The following is a 16,431-nucleotide window of genomic DNA, read 5'->3' on the forward strand; positions in this document are numbered from 1 at the left end:
CATCGAATATGGTTGGATGAATGATGTTAAAGATATAACCGACAGATTAACAGTAATTCATGGAGAAAAATTAGCTGGAAATAAAAATTATCACCGTGAAAAAGTTGGAATAATATGGAATTTTATTAATAAATTCGATGACTTTATTATCAATAATCCTACAGAAATTCCATATTTAATTAGATTTTTGAATAATCTTCCTCACACATTTTGATAAAGTGAAAAACATGTAAAGGTTATAGTAAATAAATTAATTAACAAATTTCCATTTGACATACATCTTCCTTATTATAATTAATGTGGTCCTGGGATCACATTAAATGGAAGATTAGCTGGAGATGATCTAACAACATATAAATTAGATGGAGCCTGTAAACAACATAAAACCGCCTATTGTGATCATAAGCATTGAGAATGTATGCTACAAAGTCTTTCTTGACGTATTTCTTGAATAAAAGTATCTCGGTGTACATGCCGTGTCAATTTAGGATAAAACTCCAAGCTTTCAACCACTACCTCCATGGTCGTCGTCAAGGCTAAAACTGACTGTCGTGAACTGGCGAGGCTCCCACTTTTATATCAAAGGACGGCTTCTGATTGGCTGGAATACGTCGTAGCAACAGTGATATGGCGCGTAGTGGAGTGGTACCCTCCACTTCCATAGATGCAGTTTCTATCCCGCATTGCTTGCAGCGCCATCCCTCGAATCAGAAGGTAAAGTGCGGGAAGCTTTCCTCTGCGATTTTTCTTTATCAAGTGCACCCTTCCAGGTGTTGCTAAGTGCATAACCGTTGTCTCTGTTGAAGTTATTATCTTTAAGTCTAATTTCGATTGCTTCCCATATCACAGAGTCCTTGTAACTCATTTCTTCAAATAGAATCTTATGCTTGTTAACCAGGCTATGCTCAGCTACCGCAGATTTTTCCAAATACCTATATTCCAGGTGGCGCTGGTGCTCGATGTAACGTTTGGCAACCGTTCTTACCGACTGGCCCATGTAATTCTTGCCGCATTCGCAAGGAATACTATAAATTCCCTGCACCCTTATGCCGAGACTACCTTTGATTGGTCTCAACATTTCCTTAATTTTCCTAGGTGGCCAGAAAACTGGTTTTATTTCTTGCCTCTTTAGGACTCTGTCTATCCTGCTTGTTGTAGCACCGCAAAATGGAAGCCATGCTATGTGTTGGTCCTCTTCTTGTTTATGGATGGAATCGTGTCTTACTTTCTTGGACAATACTGATTTAATTTCACTGGTAGAATAACCATTCCTCTTGAAAACAGTCGTCAAATGGTTAATCTTGGGACTGAGGTGGTCCTTGTCGGAAATAGTCCTGGCTATGTGTACTAAAGTATTCAGCATTGCTCTCTTCTGAGACGGATGAGGGAAGCTGTGGCTATGCAGATATAAGTCTGTATGCGTTGGCTTCCTGTACACAGAATGGCCCAGTCATCCATCCTGTTTTCGCTCCACCAACACATCTAAAAAAGGTAACTTCCCTTCCTTCTCTACCTCCATTGTAAATTTTATGTTTGGATGTACACCATTCAAACGTTCGACGAACTGTTGCAGCGTATCACTGCCATGTGGCCAGATTCAAAAGGTGTTATCGAGAATCTAGACATCAAGCTGACAAAGAATTTCAGTTAGCTGCAAAGAAAGGAATGCATTCAAGTGATGTTTCCTTAAGAGAAAAAATAGCTGCAACAGCAGAATGAGGAATAATCTATGGAAAACGAAAGTTAGGAATTGGTTTAAATGTTGACGAAAATGTTTGGGAATTACAAAGTTATTAATCCTTATAAATTTTTTATCTTTATTGATAAAAAACTTTAGTTCGATTTTACTTTGCTACCAAGTGGCAAAACTAAACCAAAAGCTATAAAAATTAAATTAAATAATGAATAGTTACATAGTATTGATCAGTTATTAACTGATGCACAAAAAGAAAGAAAGATAAAAAACTAGTGGAAATTTGCTTATTACATTATTTATTCCAGTTGTGTAAAAATCATTGAATATCTAACAGAGAAGAGAGAGGTTATGGATTAACAGAACATGAAGGTAGATTTTTACCATTACTAATAGCATTATCACCATATCTAGTGACTATTGGTTCACTCGCTGGTTGTTCTGCAGCAATCACAAAAACAGTAATAAACAAGAGAAAAGCTGATAAAGTATAAACTAAAAAGATATAAAGTAGCACTGGAGAATAAGGGAAGTGGAGTAAAAAAATTGAGAAAAATAATCCATATATATCCTGGTCCATAAAGTAAATTTGATCTAGAAAAACTTGCTAAGCAATTAATAATTAAATCCTTTCATGGAGGATACATATTTGATTAATTACCTAATGAACCAAAGAACTTAATCTTGACTACTAAATTTAGATACATCTGATCCTCCTGGAGCTCATTAGATTTGTTATTATAAGAATAAAGATATAAAAGTTGTTTTTGATTCATTTGGTGGTAATATACCAAAACCACTAATCAACTACTTCGGAGAAAATGATCTATACTGCAGTATGGACAGAACTTTGATGAAGCAATTTGTGGACATTTGTGTCTGTTTGTTTTGAAACTGTGTTGAGATAATTGGGAATTTCTCGAAATAGGTTTCAGCCTAAAAGTCACACAATTTATGATCAAATAAATTTAGGAAACATGCAAAATGAATTATTTATTTTATTTATTTATTGAGTTTCCTCTATATAAAGATTTTTCTCCAATATAAGAGATACCCAGGTATTATTGCATCTTTTACACAAGATCTTAATTTATCTCCTCACAACATTCCACCAGGTGTTCTGGTCTTGTAGATCTTGTTCCTCTGTACGAAGTCTTGTCATTGTTAATTGTATATTTTGGAGTTATGTGGTCATAGGACGTTCTCTTCTCTTCTTCCCATCTGGTTCCAATTCCAGGATCATTTTCGAAGTTACGGCTTCCTCCATTCTTCTTACATGCCCAAACCATTGTAACATCCTTCTTATCCATAACGTCATGCACTCTTCTTCTTACTTCCTTTCTCTTTATTATTTCGGATTTCTTACTTTCTCTTTTCTAGAAGTTCTTGCTGATCATCTCCAGAAGGCCTTTTCTACTGCTTGCAGATTTTTAGTGTGTTTCAGATCTGTAGTCCAAGTCTCCACTCTATACATAACTATGCTCTCTAGTATCAATGTATAAATGATTTTTTTTGGTTTGGATTATTACATTTCTGCTGTATCAGATTGAGTTAAGCATCCCAGTGACTTCCCCACAGCTTATTCCTTTATTGATTTCTACCTCTGATTTTCCTTCCAACTCTAAAATAAATCCCAAATAACAGAAAGTTTGACCTTCATAATTTTCTTTCCCTCTATGTATAACTCATTTGGAGTATTTGCAGCCTCACTGTCTTGTGCTACAACTTCTTGATCATCAGGAAGTGTAGTTGATGTAAATAAACTCCATCTTTAATTTCTAACCCAATCCCACTGCATTTATGAGACCATTATTGATGACTGATATCCGTATAGATTTTAAATAACGTTGGTGACATGGGAGAGCCATGTAACAGTCCCTTGCCTGTACTATCAATTTCCACTTGATTTATTTTAATACATTTCATGTATTATTTTAACTAAAGGACTATTTACATTTGCCAGATGTAATGCTCTCCAAACTAATTTTCTTGGGACAGTATCATATGCTTTTTCTAAATCTATGAAAATTCATCCTATATTTTTTTATTTTTCCCTGTTTTTCTCTAAGATCTATTGTAATATGAAAATATGGTCTATGAATGATCTACCAGCTGTGAAGACACGTGGTTTGTCCTAGTTTTTAACATTTATTTTGACCTTAATTTTAATTATTTTCCCAAACCTTCTGATTAATGTATTTATAACAGTAATTCCGCAGCAGTTCGAGAAGTTTTTGTGATCCACTTTGTTAAATATAGTATTAATATAGCCCAGCTTCATTTCCTTGGATATTAGAAGGAAAAATTGATCCGAAAATAGAAAGTTTAATTAAACAGCTTCATAAGTAATTATGTAACATTTTGAAAGTAACTAAACGATATATTGATTTTAAAGGTAGAAAAAAATAGATGTAATAGATCCAGTAGATCGTTATGATGCTGTTACAAAACAGTGTTTAGAAAATGAATTAAACATTCTTGTTACAAAACCTGAATACACAAGTATTCTAACACAACTCTGTATTTATGTCAGTACTAAACAACATATTGACAAAATTAATCAACTTAATAAAAATGACACATTTCTTGTAGTGGCCATTTTCGCAGTAACTGTGTATAAATTGTGGTTGTTTCAAAGAAAATTTCTTTTTTGCATGCTGCAGATTAAAATTTTTATTTTTGTTTACGCTCCCAGATGTGTTTTACCTTTTTTTACAAGGCATCTTCAGTGGATGTCCTGAAATATTACATGATTTGTCTATTTTTAAACATAGGTTATGGTTTCACATCTAGGTTGTAGATTTAAAAACAGTTGCTTAACGTTGTTTTTATGAAGTAGAAAGGTACTTATAGGTACCTTCTAATTAATTGCATCCAAGCAAACTACTATTTTTCATCTAGCAACAAGGTGGACATCTTACAGTTCACTGTTTACATTACACGTCACTGTAACTGACATCTTTTTAATACAGAGTTTCATTTGGTTTTCTAAGTGTTACTTATAATCTCAGTTTTCTGCATTCAACTATTTTGAGAATGTGTGTGTGTGTGTGTGTGTGTGTGTGTGTGTGTGTGTGTGTGTGTGTGTCTATTAGAGAGGTAGAGATATTTCGTAGATTGTTAATTAATTTTTTTATCTTATTTTATTACTATTTTTATTTATTTATTTATTCTTAAAAACAATAATTATTATTATTATTACTATATTTTCCTGTATATACTTATGAGAGGAATCAGATGTGTAAACATTTGTTGTGATTTCTGTATAATTATATGATCAGCCAGTGTAAACATTGAAATGTTAGTCATATTTACTTGGTCATTTAGTAGATGTCTGTTTTCCACCTTTGTTTTGTATATATGATAATTTTCCTGTAATGTTAAGAGATGTCTTTCAATATTTATTCCAATTATTTTCATATCACTTTCTCTTGTAGGTTTGTGGTTATTTCCTCTCAAATATTCTGCAAAAGTTGAGTGGCTCGATCCATATTTCCATTCTCTGATATGTTCTTTGTATTGGGTGTCAAATGTTCAGCTGGTTTGTCCTATATACCTTCCATCACATGTGTTGCACTGTAGCTGGAATACTCCTGCTTTTTGGTAGATACCTGTGTTTTTTTATTTTTGGAATGCCTCTTTGGATTGAATCGTCTGTTTTGAATTCTATATTTATCCCTTGTCTTTTGAAAATGTTTGTTATTTTATGTATGAGTTTGTGCTTGTGTGTCTTTGTGTACCATCTTCAATCCTCTTTCTTGTTTTTCTGTATTCTTTGTGTCATGTTACTGTTGTTTATGGGTGGATTTGTTTTTTAGTTTTTTTGTTTACTTTGGTGACTAGATCCCTATTGTACCCATTGTTTGTTGCTATTTGTGAGATGATGTCCAGTTCTTTCTGGTAATTTTCTGTGGTGAGTGGTACTTTGTTGAGTCTATGAAGCATGTATCTGAGTGCTGATTGTTTTTGTGAGTGTGGGTGATTAGAAGTCTGATGTTGGATTGTGTCAGTTGTTGTAGGTTTACGGTAGATTTCAAAGCTATGCTGATTGTTTTCTTTTTCAGTGGTCATATCTAAAAAATTATTTGGTTGTTCTGTTTTTTTTCCATTCTGAATCTTATCTTTCTGTGTATTGTGTTTATATCTGTATACAACTGGCCAATTTTTGCCTGAGTTTCATCTATTAAACAAAGGATGTCATCCATTTATCTGACCTAATAAAGTATTCTGTTTGATAACATTTTTGAAAGGGGCCTGATTAGATGTTAAGTCCCGTAGTGCTCAGAGCCATTCGAACCATTTGAACATTTTTGAAAATTAAGTTTTCTACATGGTTTATGAAAATGTTTGTTAGGGAACCTGATACTGGGGATCCTATTGGTAACCTATCATCCAGTAAATAGCATTCATCATTGAAATAAAAGTAGTTCTGTTCAGTTATCACTTCTAGCAACTTGTGTATTTCTTTGTTGTGTTCATCTGGTAGCTGGCTGTTGTCCTTCAGGTTTTGTACTATGATATTTATTGTTTTTGCTATTGGAATGTTAGAGTAGATGTTTTCTATGTCAAAAGTTAGTAGAGTAGCTGTGTCTGGAATTTTTGTATCTTTTACAAGTTGTATTAACTGTGAGGTGTTCCTTACAGTTCTGTAATCTTCTATTTTATAAGTTGCTGTTAGTAATTTCAACATGTTTCCTGCAAGTTTGTAAGTTGGAGCATTTTTGAAGTTTACAATGGGTTTACTGGGATTTTTTTATTGATTTTTTGTTGGTATCACAGGGTGGTTGTTGTAGGATTGTTCTGTATTAATTTACCTTTTTCTCTGTCATCCAGTGTGTAGTCTATATTTTTTACTGTATTCTTTACCTTAACGTGAAATCTGTTTGTTGGGTCTGATTTCAATTTTTAACATTATTTTGTAAAATTAACACTTGTGTTTTGTCAAGGTGTTGTTGTTTCAGCGTAAGAACTACTGTACTTCTTTTGTCTGCTTCAGTAAGAATGATGTTTTCATTTTGGAGTTTCTTTCTGAGTTTTCTGAGTTTTCTGAGTGTTTCAGATTCTGTGATTTTACTGTTTTTGTCAGTATGCTTTTTTTGTATCAGTAATAATTTTATCTATATCTTTTTTTTATCAAAAACAGTAAAAACACAGGATCCGAAACACGCAGAAAACTCAGAAAGAAACTCCAAAATTAAAACATAATTATTACTAAAGCAGACAAAGGAAATACAGTTGTTCTTATGCCCATACATTGACAGAACACAAGAGTTCATTTTACTAAATGATATTAAAAAACTGAAATCAAACTGAACAAACAGATTTCAGTCCAAGGTAAAGAACATGTTAAAAAATATAGAGTACACACTGGATGACAGAGAAAAAGGCAAATTAATACAGAACAATCCTACAGCAGTTACCCTCCAATGCCAACAAAAAAACATTAAGCAAATATCCCAGTAAGACAAATAGCAACAAACAATGGGTACAATACAGATCTAGTCACCAAATTATACAAAAAAAAATTAAAAAAACAAAATAAGTCAGTGAACAAAGTATATAAACAGTACAACAAAACACTGCACAAACAGGCACAAACAGTGACAGAACAATAACGACACAAAGAATACAGAAAAACAAGAAAGAAAATTCAAGATAGTACACAGTGACATACAAGCACAAACTCATACGTAAAATAACAAAGATTTTCGAAAGACAAGGAAATTCAATCCAAAGGAACATTCAAAAAATAACAAAAAACACAGATAACTAGCAAAAAGCAGGAAAATACCAACTACAGTGCAACACAGGTGATAGAAGGAAACAGGACAAACCAGCAGAACATTTGACACTCGGTACAAAGAACATATCAGAGCATGGAAATATGGGACGAGCCACTCAACTTTCGCAGAACATTTGAGAGAAAATAACCGCAAACCTACTACAAGAGAAAACGATACCAAAATAATTAGAAGAAATAATGAAAGATATCTCCTAACACTACAAGAAAATTATCACATATACAAAACAATGGCTGCAAAGAAACAACTACGAAATGACCAAGTAAATATGACCAACAACTCACTGTTTACACTGACTGATCGTATAATATACAGAAATCCCAACAAATGATTACACCTCTGTTTCCTATCATATGTATATACAGGAAAATGTAATAGCAATTATTATTATTATTAAGAATAAATAAATGAATAAAAAATAGTAATAAAAATAAAATATATAATTTTTGTTTAATTAATAAAAGGGAATCTGTCTCCCTCTCTAATACATACACACACACACACACACACACACACACACACACACACACACACACACACGCACGCACAGTCACAAAACAGTTGAATGCAGATAACTGAGAATGTTGGTAACGCTTAGAAAAACAAATGAAACTCTGTATTAAAAAGATGGCAGTTACAGTGATGTCTAATGTAAATAGTGAACTGAACGCGGACTGTAAGATCTATACCTGGTTGCCAGATGAGAAAAATCAGTTTGCTTGGATGTAATGAATTAGAAGTTACCTGTAAGTACCTTTCCATTTCATCAAAAAAGTTAAGGAACAGTTTTAAATCTATAACCTATATGTTAAACCGTAACCTATGTTTAAAAACGGACAAATCATGTAATATTTCAGGACAACCACTGAATATGCCTTGTAAAAAAGGCTAAATGCATCTGGGTGCATAAATAAAAATAAAAATTCTGATGTGCAGCATGCAAAAAAGGCATTTTCTTTAAAACTACTACAATTTAATAAAACGATCTAACTAATTCCTTTACAAAAAGGAAATCGAAAAAGCTTTCACAGATTATTTATCAAATATTATATATGTAATTCTCAAACTATTATATGACGCCATACCCAAATCAGTTAAGTAATCTTCAAAAAAGAATGTGTGACAAGCAAAAAACCGAAAATGAATTTGTTAGAGGTGATGAAATATTGCATATGCATATCAATACAATGTAAAAATCAACAGAATTACTTTATTTGGGGCCAATGCAGATGGTGATTTGTCAAATGCCTGATTTCAAAATAGAGGTAAAGTACGTAATATCAGTGAATTAGAAATTTTATATCCTACTCAGTTCAAAAATCCATTACTAGCGATGAGAATGAAAGATAAGATATTTATACCTCTGCATCAAATGTTGATATTAACTGGAACAATAATTTAAATCTTATTAAATTTTTCATCTATAGAAATACAGAATCACATTTGCTGTTTAAAGTCAAGTAACTTACTGAAACACCTCTCAGAGTAACAAATAAAAATGGAAGACAAGAATTGAAGGGCTTTATACAGCATGTAAAAGTGAATTGTGTAAATTTGTTGAAATATTTTTGTAAATGTACATGATGAAACTCTAAATAGGATCCCCAAGAGCCCTTAAAAAATGTAGCAGCTGCTAAGGTGAACAAATTGTTCACCCACTAAGAAATAATTAATCAATTACAAGATTGCAACGATAAAAAATTATAACAGAAGGAATGTAATTTCTCTTGGTATTGATGATTTATGGCAAGCAGATCTAGTACAAATGGATTTATGTAATTTGAAAGGAATTTCAAGATTAAATATATATAAATATATATTAACTGTTACAAATAGTTTTTCAAAATTTGAGTAGGCTATTCCTGTTAAATCTAAATCAAGTAAGAATTTAGTTAATGTCTTTGAAAAAATAGTTAGACACAGAAATGGTGAAGAATTTTATAATAAAGATTTCCAATAATTGATGAAAAATATATTATTTATCATTATTCAGCTTTTACAGAAATGAAAGAACCTGTTGAAAATGTTACAGAACACTTAAAAGAAAAGATGTGGAAAAATTCTGAATTACAGCAGTAGAAGAATTTTGTGGAAATAAGTGATGAAAAATATAAATATGCAAAAGTAGTTGGGGAAAAATTTGATATGAAAAAGCTTGGTAAATATCATGATCTGTATCTAAGAACTTATCTACACTCCTGGAAATTGAAATAAGAACACCGTGAATTCATTGTCCCAGGAAGGGGAAACTTTATTGACACATTCCTGGGGTCAGATACATCACATGATCACACTGACAGAACCACAGGTACATAGACACAGGCAACAGAGCATGCACAATGTCGGCACTAGTACAGTGTATATCCACCTTTCGCAGCAATGCAGGCTGCTATTCTCCCATGGAGACGATCGTAGAGATGCTGGATGTAGTCCTGTGGAACGGCTTGCCATGCCATTTCCACCTGGCGCCTCAGTTGGACCAGCGTTCGTGCTGGACGTGCAGACCGCGTGAGACGACGCTTCATCCAGTCCCAAACATGCTCAATGGGGGACAGATCTGGAGATCTTGCTGGCCAGGGTAGTTGACTTACACCTTCTAGAGCACGTTGGGTGGCACGGGATACATGCGGACGTGCATTGTCCTGTTGGAACAGCAAGTTCCCTTGCCGGTCTAGGAATGGTAGAACGATGGGTTCGATGACGGTTTGGATGTACCGTGCACTATTCAGTGTCCCCTCGACGATCACCAGTGGTGTACGGCCAGTGTAGGAGATCGCTCCCCACACCATGATGCCGGGTGTTGGCCCTGTGTGCCTCGGTCGTATGCAGTCCTGATTGTGGCGCTCACCTGCACGGCGCCAAACACGCATACGACCATCATTGGCACCAAGGCAGAAGCGACTCTCATCGCTGAAGACGACACGTCTCCATTCGTCCCTCCATTCACGCCTGTCGCAACACCACTGGAGGCGGGCTGCACGATGTTGGGGCGTGAGCGGAAGACGGCCTAACGGTGTGTGGGACCGTAGCCCAGCTTCATGGAGACGGTTGCGAATGGTCCTCGCCGATACCCCAGGAGCAACAGTGTCCCTAATTTGCTGGGAAGTGGCGGTGCGGTCCCCTACGGCACTGTGTAGGATCCTACGGTCTTGGCGTGCATCCGTGCGTCGCTGTGGTCCGGTCCCAGGTCGACGGGCACGTGCACCTTCCGCCGACCACTGGCGACAACATCGATGTACTGTGGGACCTCACGCCCCACGTGTTGAGCAATTCGGCGGTACGTCCACCCGGCCTCCCGCATGCCTACTATACGCCCTCGCTCAAAGTCCGTCAACTGCACATACGGTTCATGTCCACGCTGTCGCGGCATGCTACCAGTGTTAAAGACTGCGATGGAGCTCCGTATGCCACGGCAAACTGGCTGACACTGACGGCGGCGGTGCACAAATGCTGCGCAGCTAGCGCCATTCGACGGCCAACACTGCGGTTCCTGGTGTGTCCGCTGTGCCGTGCGTGTGATCATTGCTTGTACAGCCCTCTCGCAGTGACCGGAGCAAGTATGGTGGGTCTGACACACTGGTGTCAATGTGTTCTTTTTTCCATTTCCAGGAGTGTATTTTTATTGGCTTATATGTTCGAAAATTTTAGAAAAACCAGTATAAAAACTATGATCCCCAGGATTATCTTGGGATTCAATGTTGAATATGACTTAACGACTTCTTGATTTGTTACGTAATTATGAAATAATTTTAGTTGTTGCAAAGGGAATAAGAGGAGGAATACAACACTGCTGTAAAAGATATGCCAAGGCAAATAATAAGTATATGAACGATTCTGATGATTAAACTATATCAAATTATTTAGCATATTTGCATAAGAACAGTTTATATGTTTATATTATTAGTCAATAGTTACTATATGGTGGATTTGCATAGGATGAGCCAAATAACTTTGACTGTGGAAAAATAAGAGAAATTTCATATACTGCTAAAATTGGATACATCTTCAAAGTAGATTTAGAATATCCAAAAGAATTGCATGGTTTATGTAGAGATTTACCATTAGCTCCTGAATGTGAAACTGTACAAGGAACTAAAGTAAGGAAGTTGTTAACAACTCCAATTGAGAAACATATTTATATAGTTCATTATAGAAATCTGTCTCTTGGAATGCAAATAACAAAAACACACAGAATTTTAAAATTTAAACAAATGCATTGCTAGAAGAAGCATATACATTTAATTATATCAATGAGAACTAAAGCCAAAAATTATTTTGAAAAAGATTTTATAAAGTGATGAATAATTCAGTGTTTGGAAAAACGATAGAAGACATAAGAAACAGAGTGGGTATAAAATATGTGTGAGAGTGTTATAAATGTGATAAATGTGTAGGTAAACCCAACTTTAAGGGAAGAAATATATTTAATGAAAATCTTGTAGCTACTCATATGAATCAAACAAAAATTCCGTTTAATAAATTCATCTATGTTGTTAGGAGTACACCTAATTTATCTAAAAACTGATATTTAATTGTCACTAGTAACAATGAAACGGAAATATGGAAAAAATATTAAATTGTGTTGTCAAGATATGGACATTACAATACATTATTAAAACTGACAATTTTTATAAAGATATGAAATCAGACATAGGCTAGTTTGATACATATGATTATCCTGAAAATAATATTTATGGAATTCCAGAAGTAAACAGGACTTTTAGGAAAAATTAAAAGTGAGTGCAATGGAAAAATAATGGAAGAATTTAGTGGGATTAAGAGCAGAAATGTATACTTATAAATTGGACGATAAAGTAGACGAAAAGTCTAAATGAATTAAGAAAGTATTGTTAAAATTGAATAACAGTAGGACATCACAAAAGTTGTTTGTTTAACAATAGGAACCAATCCAGAAAATTTTATATGATTTGAAATGAAAAACATGATGTTTATACAGTTGAAATAAACAAAAAAATGTTGAGTCTTCATGATGACAAAAGATGTTTTGGAAAATAAAACAGATATATTACCATATAGGCATCACAAATTATTAAAAAATCTAATAAAAATTTTTCTATAGAAATGGAAAGTTTAATCAAGAAACTCAACAATGCAAGTGTCTCGAAAGAGATTAAAATGTTAAGTAAATGAGAAGTAAATGTTTTATTCCATATTACTATATGTGAATATTTAAATAGTAGATATGGAGAAGAAATTTGTATAGCGCTTCATAATGAGTTTAAGATTTTTTTAGTAGATAGATATTTTAAATTAATTACTGATTGGCGTTTTCAGTTAGTTGAGAAAGAGCAGCTGAAACTGAAATACAAAGGAATGACGAAACTCAAAAATGGAAATAATGAATTTCTTGATCTGGAATGCACTCTCTGAAACTTTCTAAAAATTTTATTTTTTCCTATTAAATTTTATAATCTTTAAATTTACAATACCAAACAGCAAAAGCAGCGTGGTGACTGCCAAGAAAAAAAGATTATTAATGAACTTTATACAGCTAAATATTGAAAATATGGATATTGCTGGACTTGTACAGAGTGTAAAACTAAATACATGAAAACAAAAGTTATTTCTGAATGTGGTAAAACTGTAAATTAGCCTCCTCTCAAAAACTGTTTACAGTTGGCAGTTCATTAAAATCTTATGGGTGCTCAAGAAGATATAGTTAGAAAAATTAAGGGTAAAAAATTGAACAGTGTTTATTTATTTACTTACATTCACCTTCTATAATAAAATACACTGAACTGGAGAGCCAGTAAATTTTTAATATGAATTATTGTTTGTGAGAATGAAATAAATTTTTTTCCTATATGCGCTACAGTCTGGAACCGCGCGGCCGCTACGGTCGCAGGTTCGAATCCTGCCTCGGGCATGGATGTGTGTGATGTCCTTATGTTAGGTAGGTTTAATTAATTCTAAGTTATAGGGGACTGATGACCTCAGCAGTTAAGTCCCATAGTGCTCAGAGCCACTTGAACCATTTTTTGACACGGCTGAGCTCACAAGCGATTTTATCTATGCTGTGGTACCTGTACTGTCTGCCGCTGGTGCCCTGACGGGCGTCTGTGCTGCGTGGGCGTCCAGAACCACGTCACTATCTGTGAGAACGTTCACGTGACCACAGACAGAAACATCGTTTCACAAGTGATGTAGCACGTCAACTTGTGTGGCATTTCTCCGAAAGTACATCCTGCCATTCGGAAGCCACAATATGACCTCTTTCAGACTCTCTAATTTGACTGTAGGAAGCAAGTCGTCTAGGTGGAATAGCTGCCTGCTTGCTTCAGACGTTTCCACAGAGCCATCTGGCTGTGAGCATTCCCTATTAAATGGTAGACACAGATGGCGCTCTAGTAGCTATGCCACTACGCTATCTGTTGGCGGACGACGATGATACCTATCAAAACATTTATTAACCATTTCGCATGTGCTGTCATCGGATAAAAAAAAATGGTTCAAATGGCTCTGAGCACTATGGGACTTAACTTCTGAGGTCATCAGTCCCCTAGAACTTAGAACTACTTAAACCTAACTAACCCAAACACATCACACACATCCATGCCCGAGGCAGGATTCGAACCTGCGACTGTAACGGTCACGCGGTTCCAGACTGTAGCGCCTAGAACCGCTCGGCCACCCTGGCCGGGCATCGGATCAAAATCGACCTCATATATCCAGGTGTACTATTTTTTTCGGCTGCGTATCAATATAACATCACCATATTTATTTATAGTACGTGCAAAATGATGTATTTAACGTAAATTTTGAACCACTCTGACACTCTTTTCCACCAATGTAGCTGTAATATTCGTCGGTGTATAGAGCTGGAAATGTAAGTAATGTCGTGCACTGTTCGTAGTAATCTCACTGCGAGTCTTCCTTGATCTCGAGGCGGAACTCCGTGTGCGGTGTCTTGAAAAGTCGCACGGAAGGATACATTTGCATTCGGCATGCAAGTGCGGAGACGGCATCCTCTTGTGGCATCCATAGCGCCTCCCATCGGAATACGGCGAGCACTATCAAAAGCGTGGTTCGTGGTGGCTCTGCTGAATGCCCATTTCAATTATTCGTCTCTTGCAGAGATGTTGTTGGGACGCTGTGTGGGTCGACATAGATACCATCAATACCGCAGTTCACGTATCGATAGAGAATCAACAAAGTTAACCTTACAAAGTGCTACCAGAGTCAAACTCAATGAGTCGCGAAACTTTAAATAGACACACTTTAAAACATAGACTGTGCATCTTCACATATGTAATGCGAATTTTGATATACACGACTACATTAAAGGAAAAAAATTTCAATCAAGTCCCTAAGTTCCCTTTCACAAAAACGTGAACAACTTGCTAGTTATATAAAATGAGCTAAACCCTTTCATACCTTGTGTAGGAAATACAAACAAGGCAAACAAAGAAAAAAAAACTGTTGAAGAAAGCTTAATAATATTCATCAAATATGGAACACTTATGCATTTCTGTTCATTAGTGTGAAGTAAATATTGTAGAAGCATTTGACGAGAAGGTGTCCCTTCATCTGTTATTTAAGCCAAAAATTAGGCTGATTTAACCTGGGGCTTGTAGTTGAAAGTACTATTTCCTTTTGTCGTGCCATAGCATTTACGAAAATCATGACACTAGAAAATAACAGTTTCATCACCAATATTCTTATCAGTTACAGCAGGCCTGAGAGCTAGAGGGGGGCTTCGAAGGGGGGGGGGGGAAGAATGTTGCGAAAGCATCTTGCTCCCGTGTATGGGAGATCTTGTAATGGTCGATTTCGTATCTAGACATAACACTGCTAGAAGAGATGAACTCGGAATGAGTATGTTACGTCAGGTATAGGAATGCTGAATGGCCAACTGCACCTTATGGGGAGCACTGGGAAAGTACGATGGACCTGTAAAGGAGAATGCATGCAGCAGCATTGTCCGACCCATTCTTGAGCACTACTGGAATGTTTGAGATCTCCACCAGTCAGACTAAACAAAGACATCTTAGCATCTCGGAGGCGTGCTGCTAAATTTGTTACCGGTTTTTCGTTCAGTATGAGAGTTTTGCAAAAATGATCCATGTGCTTAGATAGGAATATTGAAGGAAAGAAGACTATATTTTCACGAAAAGCTATGGAGGAAATTTAGAGGATCAATATTCGCGACGGGCTGCAGATCGATTCTCCTACTTCTTACGCACGTCTCCTGTAAGGATCCTAAGAATAAAACAGGGAGAGTGGGGCTCGTATAGCAACATAAAGGGAATCTTTTTTCATCTCGCTCCTTTTGCGAGTGGAACAGGAAATGGAATATCTAGCAAAGTACCCTCCCCTAGGCTTCGTGCAGTGACATGCAAAGCATGTGTGTAGACGAGGTTACAGATTAGTAAATATACGAGTATATGTATGTGCATTTACATCTTCCATAAGAAACATGAACTAAAAAAAATAAATATTTCCCTGCTCTATGTTTTTCCCCATCTGCAGTTCCTTTCAGTAACTGGTACGCCATCCCATATTGTAGTTTCAAGGAGGTGCCAAAAACATTACAATCTTGTAGCTTCGCACCATGATATTACATTACAAGTACCGCAGTCCAATAACTTTTCTTGAGTGAAATTAATTTTCCATCAGCTATTCCGGTGTTATAAATAGTAACTAGATTCGCTGAAAGTTGAAGTAAACTGCTCTACTCTGACTCTACGTTTGCCGGTCATGCAGCGGATGTGTGCGACAGTTGCCCAACACAATTCCACGTTCTCCACCTGGCAGACTAAGGACGAAAACAAACGCTGTTGTAAACTTATGAGATAAACAATCAGTTGGCACACTAGTCACACTTACTTTTAAACGATTAAATTTCGCTCAGCAGTTCCCATCACTGGTACTTTACATATTATTTTGATTTCTCTAGTCTTCTCACATTGCGGGCCG

The 16,431-nt window shown here is 35.7% G+C and overlaps 1 protein-coding gene across 1 annotated transcript in view; it reads left to right on the forward strand.

The window, feature by feature from the left end:
• The window catches only part of LOC124594075 (ATP-binding cassette sub-family C member 4-like), a 282,274-nt gene that overhangs the window by 122,854 nt on the left and 142,989 nt on the right, over window positions 1-16,431 (forward strand). The window lies entirely within an intron of this gene.

Source organism: Schistocerca americana, chromosome 2 (genome assembly GCF_021461395.2).
Source record: "Schistocerca americana isolate TAMUIC-IGC-003095 chromosome 2, iqSchAmer2.1, whole genome shotgun sequence".
In the NCBI taxonomy this organism is placed as follows: domain Eukaryota; kingdom Metazoa; phylum Arthropoda; class Insecta; order Orthoptera; family Acrididae; genus Schistocerca; species Schistocerca americana.